Raw genomic sequence first — 12,320 nt, forward strand, 5'->3', positions numbered from 1 at the left:
CTGTAGGTTTGCTCAGTGGAAAAAGCCAATGGTTTTCATATCAGACGAATGGCTCTTAGATCTTCTCTATAGTAGGAGGTTACTTTTGAAACTGATGTTCTATTTTGGGGTGAAACATTAGCTCAACATTTGGTTTGGGGCTCTCTTGTTTTGAAGATTATGCCCCCTGAGAGGAGAAGAGTTTGGAGGCAAGATGAGATTTGAGAAATCTGAGTCTTATTTGTAAGAAAGCCTGTGATGGATATGTATCACCAAAGGTGTTGCACTTATTTGGCTGGAATGTGAAATGAACCCATTTCCGTGCCACAAAGACACATCCAAGGTGCATGTGAGTATATACTGTGGAGAAAAAAAATGGAACAGAATAGTATTGCTACTTACAAATACTCTTTTTCCTTGTTTCCCTCCTTTCTTTAGAACAATATGTTCATACAGGTAATTCTGGATATCCATTTCTTCTGTTGGCTATATCTAACCAGAGTAGGCTTGCTTCCTAAAGGATAATGAAAAAAACCCTATATTTTGGGAAGGTTACTGACGACTTTTGCTTTGACTTGGAAAATGTAGTTACTACTACTTTACTAAATGCGGGAATTACCACTGGGATCTGTCAGGACGTGGTGACTCAGAACAGAAGCTTCCATCTCTGCAGGAGTGGATGTTAATAAAGAGTTGGACCGGTCTTTAACGAAGTTGACTACTTGAAGTAAAATGCCACACACATTGTAATTTAGGACCTGATCCACAGAAGTGTGGTATTTGGTTAAGCGGTTGGGTGCCTCGTGAATTTACACACACAGTTAAACAGATTAGGTTAGGTTAGTAACTCGACAGAAATACTTGTTGGTTCCTTTTGGCATCTGTCTGCAACTTTGGTCTCTGAGAAACCTGCCTGAATGTGTCTTAATTCTGCATGGTGTTTGAAAGAATTTCTTTTCTTAAAATGAGTTAATTAAATAGGTTCTTAGCTATGCATTTTTTTTTTAATCCTAGTTTACTGCTGTGTGTGACCACACTACATTTATCCTTTTTATCTACTAAGACCTCATAAACAACAACAAAAAAGTCATTATTAATACATTCATAATGGACACACACAAAAGCTGTATGGAAACACATGCAGTGCAGTATGTATGCACATAAAGCAGCAAGTGGTATTCCTCCATCCAGATCTGCCTCATTTTAAATTCAGTTAGGGGAAAAAAATATCAGTGAAAAGATAACTTATCGCACTACTGAAGATAGCTTTTCTTTTTTTTTCCCCCAATAGTGCTGAGTGTGTGCGCACATGAGCCGTATAAATCAAACCATAGCAAAATGTGGATCTCTTAATACAAGAATAAGTACAACGCAGTTATTTAGTGTCCTGTGCCAGGGAGGCAACAGCTTAACCCACAGGGAGCTGGGTGGAAAGCCAAGAGAGCTGGGGCAGATCAACTGCAGACATATACACCTGAGTAAGTGGACATATGGGTCTATAAGTCAACCAGACATATACAGCTGTGCTGGTCACCCCATGGTTCTGGTGGGAAGCAAAGATGCCCTTAGGGTACAACTCAGTTGACCAGCTTTTGACAGCTACTTTAGAAAAGGTGAATTGCACCCTACACTCCACTGATTATATTGACTGGATCTTCAGTGGCTTTAGAGAGAACCCGGAGTGATTCATAATGTTATCGTTCCTCCCATCGTCTGCTTACCCCCTATGTTGTAACTTCGAATTAGGGTTCACCTCTGGCACTATATAGCACCATAAATAATTTGGTTTGGAAAAGACCTCCAAATCTCATCCAGTCCAACCCCCTGCAATGAGCAGGGACGTCTTCATACAGATAGTATTGCTCAGAGCCCCGTCCAACCTGGTCTATATAACACAACATGATGCTGATTCCAGCTGGCCTTTCTTGGTCTTGTTGAAATGCAAATAACATTATTATTTTATTTTATTTTTTTTTTTCAAGAAAATGTAGCAAATATTTTGCACAAATTAGAAGAACATCAGGTGTGTCCTGGAAGTGAACACCTAGTATTTTGGACAAATACAAACTACTAAAATTGCAAAAATTAAAGTAAAGCAAGAACCACTTACCTCTCAAAAACCACCACTGTTCAGGAGAGAGCTAAATCTACAGCCAGTTTTATTCACCTGACCCATCTGTAATATGTTCGTGATGTCTTGATGTTGTGACATTATGTCTCTGCCCTTTTGTACTGTTTTTGGGATGCCTGTGTGTGGAGGGACAGCGTGGGAACTGGCTTAGCCTGCTTGTTGGTACCGACTTGCATCCTATCATCAGAAGGTTAACGTATAAAGGAGCTGGATGGCTCTCAGCCTTATTAAAATTATTGTAATACTGTAAAGCAGCACAGCTGCGTTGACTTGCACCTGCTGAGACTCTGCTCTAGAATCTATATGAAACAATTACTGAGAATATATAAATAGGAGATTATTAGGTCTTGTGGGAGGAAAGGCTTTGTAACACTAATATATCAGTTCATGTCTGTGCTTCCAAAGAAATCAATGACAAAGCTTTCTGATAACTGGGACTTTGGGATAAGGGGTGTCAGTGATGATAACTGAAAGTTGGGAAAAATGCATTTGGCCATATGTTTTATTTTTAGAAAAATTCAAATATTCCAACAAGTAGAGAAAAAAATCTCTTTAGGTGGAATTTAAAGGTCTTTGAACCCTAGACAATGTATCTCAATGTGATTTGAAAGGTTTTATTTTTAACTGTTATTTTTTTAAACTTAGGTATATTTAGAAATGGAAGTATTGGTTTCAGACTGAGGGACCAATATATTTAGTTTAGGAAGTATTTTTCACCCAAAAAATTTGTGATAATTGCATTGACTTGCTGTGCAGTTTGGTTGACCACAGTTTGTCTCTTATGCAAGGTGTGTTGTGCACAAACATCCTCTGGCTCTGCTAATTTCTTTTGTTTCCAAGGTCACTGTCAATATCTGTCCCTCGTTTTTCTGTCTTTCTTGCCCCGTTTCCATTCTCAGATGCTCTTTGGCCAACAAACCACATAAAATGTTGAAACTATTGTCTCTTCAGGTTGTGGTGTGGGATTTTTTGGTGTTTTATTGGTTGGTTGTTTTTTGTTTTGGTTTCTGTTGTTGTGGTGGTTTTTGTTTGCTTGGTTTTTTAATATATATATCACAGAATCACAGAATTGACTGGGTTGGAAAAGCCCTCAGAGATCATCCAGTCCAACCCTTGGTCCAACTCCAGTCCATTGACTAGATCATGGCACTAAGTGCCATGTCCAATCTCAGTTTCAAAACCTCCAGGGCCAGTGAGTCCAGCACCTCCCTGGGCAGCCATTCCAATCCTGACCACTCTCTCTGCAAATAATTGCTTTCTAATCTCCAGCCTCAGTTTCCCCTGGCAGAGTTGAAGCCCATGGCCCCTTGTCCTATTGCTGACTGCCTGGGAGAAGAGCCCAATCCCCACCTGGCTAGAACTGCCCTTCAGGCAGTTCTAGAGAGTGCTGAGCTCAGCTCTAAGCCTCCTCTTCTCCAGACTAAACAACCTCAGCTCCTTCAGCCTCCCCCCATAGGTCTTGTGTATAGATATATGTATTTTTAACTTCTGACTTCCTTGTATTTTCCATCTTTCATAAAGTGCAGCTAGTGCTGGTCACTGCTCTGAGACCAGATCCTTTCCCTAGCACACCTTTCAGAGCTCTTCTTCCACCCCGCCTCTCTTCCAGAACATTTCTTTTTGCATTCCTTGTCTGGACTTCTCTTTAAAGGCTTTTGCCTCTCCTCCAACCCTCTATCTATGGCCACAAACCTGGCCACATCCCCATCCCTTCGGACACCCTGCTGTCCTTTGATTTATGTCACGTTTGGTTGCCATTTCCAAGACATACTTTCACCTGCCTGTATTGCAGTATTTTGAAGGAGCAGTGATTTCATAGGTTGAAAGCAAGTGTGGAGAAAAGTGCAATAAGAAGTGGCCAGGGAATCACACGAATGAATGCTCTTCAACCTAGCTGGACACTAGATCCAGTTCGGAAACTGTATAGACACGTTAGCATGGCACTGTGTCCAAGTTAAGAAGCCCTCATAAGCTGATATGGCTTCATGTGTTCTGTAGCAAACCTGGCGTACATTGTGTTGAGCTTCCATATATACCCGCTTATATGAACATATAATTTTATTTTTCTTGAATCTGACTCAAAAATTCCTCATGTCTCCCGCCCATGCTGTTGGGAGCTTTCCTGGTGGGTTCTGCTACAACAAGCAATCTGTTGTGTGCAGGACTACAGTTTGTGCCTCTTTCTTTGATGAGATTAAGCAAAACAAATATGGTGGTTGCACAACGGCTCATCTCTGACGTTGGTGACCATTGCAAACGCATTTATAGGCTGGAGCCCTGGGTGCAGGACGTCACTAGCTGGTCGAAAGAACTGGCAGGTGTAGCAGTGATATGGAGGTGCAGCTGAAATTTAATTTCCTCCAGGCCCGTTTTCCACAAGCTGTGCAAACTTTCTTTAGCTAAATAAATACACTTAAAGACAAAGATTTCCCATTTTCCTAGAAATACTTATGGTAACAACTGCCTGTGCTTTCTCTCCTGGAGCCTTAACAAACAGTCTGCACATTTGCATTTTCTCTAATAGTCTCAGCAGTAAACTTCCTTCCAAAAAGAGGGGGGAAAAAAGAAATCTTGTGTTCCCTGAATGCAGAAAGAAATTACACATTCTGTCTCTGTCTCTCGTACATACAGATACACAATTTAGTACTTTACATCTTCAAAGCACTGCTCAAATAGGGACTAAATTGTGTTTGTAAACTCTCGCTTTGGGAGACAAGTTCAAATGGGGCTTAAGTCCCAAATGAAATGTTGCTGATCTCAGTCAAGCTCCTAGTGGACATTTGCCACAAAAGCACAGCATTGTTTGCTTGTATTGATAACAATTAGCATTATTGCTCTGTGTTACAGCACAGCCCTGATCAAAGACATATTGTATGATGCACTGGGTGCACACAGAATAAAAGGCTGGCCCGGCCTCAAAATGTGTTCTTCTTTCTGTTTTGCAGAGGAGGGAGAAGGGGCTGCAGTCCACAAATACAGTTAAACTGATGCTTACTACTCTCCAGGTTTATTACCTATTTTGCTAAATTCAAGGTAAATTTATGAAGTGGTGTGACCATGTTCACGGGGGGATTCTATGTCAAAGCCAGGAACAGAACCAAGCTCTCATGAGCCCATAGAAATTGTGTTAACTGGAAGGTTACCCTTCCTCTCCAAATGGAGTTTAATGAATATAACACACTTCAATAGGTGTATTCACAAGAAGTTACCCATTATGGATGTAATGCATGAGTTTTTCTCTCTTGGAAATAGGTTACTCTTACTGGCCATTTCCTGGTCAGGTTTTGATGAGTCCCTTTCAGGCACAGTTCCCATTGAAATAGGTTTGCCTGAATGAGGACTTAAGGAACAACTGAATAAACACCTCTATAATTGCTCTATAATGATTAAATGGTTCCCATGAGCAAGGCAGTTCAGAAAGACGTGCTTTCACTTAGCAACATTTGCACTGCCAAAATGAAATAGCCACATCTACTGCAGGCAGAACTTAATTCATTATTGTTACTGCTGTTATTGTGGCAGAACGGGAAGAATTTGACCAGGGGACTGGTATACCCTGTACAAGCACATTGGCCATGCAGTCTCGGGGCCCTTGGTCTGCTCCCTTGTGTGCTGATGTTGTGTCCATTTGAAATAATTTCTTTACTTGGCCTTATTTTTGCCCCATGTGTTCTGCTCTTGAAATGGTGTTTGGGTACAGATGTTAGTGATGCAGTTTAAAGGCAACGTTTCTTCAGAAAGATTGGTCTAGAGAGAAGACAGATATATAAACTTTATTCTGAGGTGAGGTGCAAACTGTTCCTTCAGGAGTGACCAGGTCTTCATGTTCTATTAAGTTAGCCAAAAAAGATTGTTTATTTACTCATTCTATTAGGTTGGTTTGTTTTGTTGTTGATGTTTGTTTGTTTGTTTGTTTTAAATCTACATGATGTGGCTTAAGAAAAAGGACAAGAATTGTATTGAACTCTTTAGTAAGGAAAAGAGCAGGACAACTTAAGGGGTTGATAGAAAACCCACCTGAGAAAATTTCACCCTTTGAATCTATGCCTGCTGGATCTGGTCTTAGGACCACTGTGGAATGGTCGAAGGCAGCAAGAAAGGGTGGGTTATGGACTGTTACAAAGCAGCAAGAGGAGGCCACATGGACAGAGCAAGCTTATTGGGGTTTCTAAGAGTGTCCTCTCATTTTGCATCTATCTTCCATGAGACATTTGAGGATGTTTGTTGGAAATCTGAAGGCATCCCTGGTTGATTTTGAAATTCTCAAACCCACTTCGGACACACAGGCCAATGTCACACTGTGAATGCTTGCACCCCATCTTTGGAGATTTCCCTTGAGACTGCGGCTGCCAAACAATGGAGTTGAATCTCTAAAAAATGAGGAGCTCATAAGAATAAGCTGTGCATTGTCAGCTGTAAAGAGAGAAGAGAGGTTTTTTTCCTCAGGGCCATATTCTAATCTCAGATGCACAGTGTGCATTACCATATAGCTTAAAAAAGCAGATATTTCTAAGGTGATATGTGCAGTTGTGTGGAAACCTCTCAAAGAAACCAACATCCTTCAAGAATTTTTCATGCACTCAAACACACCCAATGACATGAGCCCCTGGTAGACCATGTTTGGTTAAAGGGTAAGAGAGAGGATGGGAAAGGTAAAGAGAATTATGGGTGAAGAAGTGTAATACACTGGAGCTGAGTTTCCTTTCACTTCTGAGAGGGACATGTGGCTGAAGCATTGTAGGTTGTCTGTCTTATGATAATATAATAAGATACCACTGACTATAAGAGTAGAGGGTGTATTGAGTCTTACAGTGGTACAGAGGTAGTAAGAGAAGTTAACGTATTTTAAGAGACTGTGGGGTTTGTTGGTTTGTTTGTTTGTTTTGGCTTGCTTTGTTGTTGTTATTGGTCATCTTAGCTTGTGACAGGAACTGATCATTCAGGCCATTCGAACCAGAATTAATTGGTGTCAACAGTTGACTGGTGTCTGACCTCAATCTGGCTGCTGGGAAACATCCGCTAGCATAGCAAAACCATCCTGGCAGCAGGCGGTGATTAATCACAGATAGATGGGGCCATGAGGAATCTCAGGAAACCACGTAATCAATGAAAAGGTGTCTCTTCCATCCCTACAGGCTGAATATCACAGTTTTCACACATCCAAGAGTCCCAATAAGTATACCTCATGCCTTTGGGAGCTTGGGATGTGGGGGTTTCAATAGTGGTAGGTAGCAATGACTCCCCACAGTGCCACACTGCAAGATGGGGCTGGGCCAGGCAGCGTTGGGGTACAGTGATGCCTGGCAGCCTGGGCAGCAGTCCGTGTCAACTTTTCTCCAAAAACCACAGAGTGGGACTTGCCAAGCAGCCCTTGTGCTGCCACAGCTCTGGCTGGCAGCCCTGGGATGCATCTTCCAGGGGATCTGCACTCAAAGTGGGCGAGAGGCAAATGGTCACCCCTGGAAGCTGGAACATCTACTGCTAACACCTAAGCTTGCAATGGTTAATAAGTGTCCAGCTTAACTGAGGATGCTTGTGGTCATATGGTAGCATTTCTTGTCTAGGCAAACATTAGAAAACGTTGCACAGAATCACGGAATCATTTTGGTTGGAAGAGACCCTTAAGATCATCAAGCCCAACCACAACCCAATTCTAGCACTAAGCCATGTCCCTAAGAACCTCATCTACACATCTTTTAAACATCTCCAGGGATGGTGACTCCATCACTGCCTTGGGCAGCCTGTTCCGATGCCCGACAGCCCTTTCCATGAAGAAATGTTTCCTAACATCTAATCTGAAACTATGGATTATATAAAGAGCATGAGACATCTCACCCAACAAGATGGGTAAGGTTTAAGCCATGGTGTGGCACCCTAATTTCTCTGTACCTGGGTGGTCGGGTGTGGTTTTGTGCACCTGAGATCTGCTTACCTCTTTTTCATTATGTATCTTGGGTTATAAGGGTGGTGTCTGTGGTAGGAATGGCCCAGCGAATGCTTTGCAGATGAGCACCTGATTTGAAAGGGTGCAGAGACCTCAGGCAGCAGCAGAATGCTCTCCCTGCTGTACGTTAACACATTATCAAATTTCCATTCAATTTTGGAAACAAATACAGATACAGCACAGTGGTGGCAGCTCCAGGTTAGTATCTGAAAGGAAATTTGCATTTCTTGGGTAACCAAAGTGGGGGAGAAAATCCTCCATTCCACTTTGCTTTGGAGCTGTAATAGAACACTGTCATCCTGATGGCATCTTGAAGAGGTTGAGATTTTAGGGTATTTCCTTTTCATGTTTCCTTATCCCCAACATCAGTTCCCATGACCATGTGTTGGGCCTTAGCCAGCTTCTTTGTCTTTCATCTAGGAGCTTTTCTTTTATGGGCATCGGGACAGCTGGGAGAGGGAAGACAATTCTGGCTGTGACAGGGAAGTGTCACAGTTTGGCAGGCACTGAGCTCAGACAACATCTCTGAGCCTCGCTCCTGGAGTTCTCACGCAACCTGGTAGGAAAAAGAAGACACGAGCTTGCCTTGTGCATCCTTGAAGAGACAGAACAGATGCTCGTTATGACCCTCCGGGATCCGTCTGAGAGGAAAAAGCAAAGCCAGCTTCATGACTCCATTTTTCTCCGCCAGGCCTGTAAGATGAATTCAATTATGCCAGTGTCAAAAATTGCTGTCAGGTCTGGGAGATGAATACGGATATTTGTCATGTCCAAAGCAAAAAGAACTGCCTGTACCAGCAGCATCATTCCTGAGCCAGTGAACCTCCCAGAGCATTGTACCTGCTCTTTGGGAAGTGGATGCTTTCACAGATTTGTCTCCTGACTCCACTCAAACTTTTTTCCCTGCCTGCGAGGGTAAACAAGCATAATCCTAGTCTCAAACTCTGGCTGAACTACTGTGGGGCTTCAGGAAACCTCTCTGGTAATCTCTTAGAGAGACAGAGCATGTCCCTTATGAGGAAAGGCTGAGGGAGCTGGGTCTCATTAGCCTGGGGGAGACTGAGGGGTGACCTCATTCATAGTGATCAATATGGAAAGGGTGAGTGTCAGGAGGATGGAGCCAGGCTCTTCTCCGTGACAACCAATGGTAGGACAAGGGGTAATGGGTACAAACTGGAACACAGGAGGTTTCACTTAAATTTGAGAAGAAACTTCTTCCCGGTGAGGGTGGCAGAGCCTGGCCCAGGCTGCCCAGGGGGGTTGTGGAGTCTCCTTCTCTGCAGACATTCCAACCCGCCTGGACACCTTCCTGTGTAACCTCATCTGGGTGTTCCTGCTCCATGGGGGGATTGCACTGGATGAGCTTTCCAGGTCCCTTCCAACCCCTGACATTGTGGGATTCTGTGCTGTGGACCTCCATGTCCAGCAGTGACCTTCTGTTGTGCTATTCTCCCACTAAAACTGCTAAAATTTTGAGCTTCAGATCCTTTCCCACCCTTTCTGGGGAAGTTCAGGGAAAGTAAAGAAGAAAACCAAACTGCGGCAGACTAGGTTTTGATGGGAGCTGGGGTTTTGCACTTCACTAAATGTTCAAACAGCTCTCCAAAGTCTTAACTGTGCTTTTCTATGGCTAACCGAAGTCGTGATAATGAACTTATAACAGTTAAACTCTGCTGGGTCCTGGCCTAGCAAAGTACTTAGATGAGTGTAACTTGAAGCCTATCGAGCACAATGCAATCACTCTTAGACTTAGGCTTGAGAACATCTGTAATGCCTTATGGAGGTGGGCTGGTTCTCAGCACCAAGACTCCAAGGCAGGGATTGCTCAGCAAGAGGCTCAAATAATAGCAAAATAATGACCAAAAAGCTGCCTGTTCATTGCAGCCTCTCTGGACACACAGGAGGTGTGTTTAGGGAGTGAGGACAAAATGAAAGCGGCAGAACAATAAGCTATTTCAAGCACCTGAGAATATATTTCAAGCAAGAGAGAGAGGAAAAAAAACAACAGTGAAATTTCTGAAGCAGCACTTGAGTGCATTTTCTTTTCTGCTGTTGGTTCATGTATCACCTTTCTTATTGATTTTTTTTTTTTCCTTTGCACTGAAAATATACATTATATTCCAATCCTTCTTCAGAGAAGTAAATCTAAAATGAAAACAAACCACACATTTGGCCAACCCTGCCTTAAAAATTGCACATCAAGAACCTTTCCAGTGACAAATACTTTCAAGGCAAACAAACTGAAGAGAAATTAAAAAATCTCTGTGGGGCATAAATATGTAATTACACTCACACAGGGAGCATTTTATCAGGTAAACCATCCTACTTTGCTAATTGAAATGCTGCAGCACAAGGTTTTTTGACAAAGGGGCTGAATATGCATGCGTATTTCTCACTGCTGCTGTTTCACTTCTCTCTCTCCTTTCCCTGTGTGCTCCAGCGATGGGGTAGTGATCACTCCTGCTTTCTTTGTTCAGATATCCCCGTTTCTACCACCTCCACTTGATTCTGGCAGGGAAAGTTTTCCTTTCACTGAAGGCACAGGTTTGTGGGGTGTTTTGTTGATTTGAAAAAGAACGTAGACCCCAGAAACCAGTAAATAAGTCTTTTTTCTTGAACTAAATTCCCCAGAAACAATAAAACCTTGAGAAATAAAACACGAAAGCAGAAAGAATAAAAAGAACTGCAGGAAGTAGGTGCAGCTGTGTTGATCTAATCCCACCAAAACAATCTTAGCAGGGTGAAGACGAGTTATGGACGTTGATGGGAGCAAGGCTGAAGTTTGGGATTGAAGAGGTTTAAGGTCTGGGTATCAAGCCTTTTGTTATAGAAGCATTTGTCAGCATTTAGTGGCCCTGGGCAACACTCAGTGAAATATTTACAGCATGATCACTTCCAAGAAGCATGGCTGCTGGCAGGCTATTTAATTGTCTAAATGCAAGCTGCAATGCCAGCTGTGGTTTCGCTTGTCCATCTGCAATGGCTCTGCCATGCCAGTTCTCCTGCCCTGAGAAGGAAAAAGGACGTACCCCCCCCAGGAAGGAGGGGGACATGAGAGTCCCACACACCAACCAAATGCTAAGGCTTGTTCAGCAATGGTGACCAACCGTGACAATTAGGCAGTGAGAAGACTTAGTGCCCAACCTTCCTCTAGAGCATATGGGGGTGCCAGTATCTTGTCTAGCTTTTTTTCTCCCTGCAAATAAACAGGAAATAATACATTGTTCTTCTCTTTCATGACCTGTTGCCCAGTTTGGCCTTTCTCTTGCTTTTTCTCTCCCTCTAATATGCAGGACAGAAGATGCTCTGGCTGCACAGCCTTTAGCCATCATTGTGTGGTTTCACTCATTTTCTTAATGAGCTTTATATACTCCATATTCCCCTTCTGTCTCATGCCCATGTCTGCTTTTCTGCATATATCCTTCACTTTCACAGTCCTTTTTGTAATGCCCTGCAAGTGTAACCTTGACACTATTTCCAGTTCTTTTTCCAGGCTCTGCTGTTTGTTGTGAACAAAAGAAGGTTGACCTGAGCAATAGAGGGCCTGATGTTTCCAGAGAAGGGCTTTACCATACCATGTACCTCTCCAGGTAAGTCATATCAAAAGCATGTAGGTGTGTAACCCCCTGGAAATAATTCTAAAATGTCCAAAATAAGTTTGAGCAATGTCTTAGTCTGTTTCTACTTCCTTTGTCTGGCTTTACAATGTGGTAATAACAGTGTGTTTTCTCACAGGAGTGATGTGATTGAATAGGGAAGGAATAGGAGTCACTTAGAAACTAAAGCACTGTGATTAAAGACCAAGAAGTTGCCAAGACTCAGAGTACATGGTCTTCCCAGCAGTGTTTTGCAGGACCTGAGTGGCCAGGTGAGTGAAATTCAGGTGCTATAAAGATTTTTTCTGATGGAAACTGAAGCATTCAGAACATGTCATTATCTTGAGAGTTAAGGACCAACTTGGCAGGGCTTTAATCTAGACATCCAAGTACGTTTGTGGTTCTAGGTTTTGGTACACTAGGTGTTTTATTCTTGACCTGTTTCATTAGACAAATGCTTCTGGGTATGACATATTTGCCATTGACTCTTCAATGTCCTTGGCTGGCTTGTGTCCCTCCTGAGTCACATTCACAGGGATGCTTGCCCATCTTTTTGTCTTCCCTTGCTTTGTCTTTTGAGCTGTATGGTGGATGTTTGCTCGATAAACAGTGTTTGAAGTCAGTTGTCTCCAGGTATCTGTGTTGACCGAAATCACTGTGCTGCGGCAGA

The 12,320-nt window shown here is 42.7% G+C and overlaps 1 long non-coding RNA gene across 7 annotated transcripts in view; it reads left to right on the forward strand.

Annotated features, from left to right (window-relative positions):
• The window catches only part of LOC110359938 (uncharacterized), an 80,543-nt gene that overhangs the window by 16,575 nt on the left and 51,648 nt on the right, over positions 1-12,320 (forward strand). For all 7 annotated transcript variants that reach the window (XR_010472681.1, XR_010472683.1, XR_010472678.1 and 4 more), the window contains exons 4-5: positions 11,548-11,644; positions 11,790-11,922. This is a non-coding gene — a long non-coding RNA (uncharacterized LOC110359938). The remainder of the gene's footprint in view (positions 1-11,547; positions 11,645-11,789; positions 11,923-12,320) is intronic.

Source organism: Columba livia, chromosome 5 (genome assembly GCF_036013475.1).
Source record: "Columba livia isolate bColLiv1 breed racing homer chromosome 5, bColLiv1.pat.W.v2, whole genome shotgun sequence".
NCBI lineage: Eukaryota > Metazoa > Chordata > Aves > Columbiformes > Columbidae > Columba > Columba livia.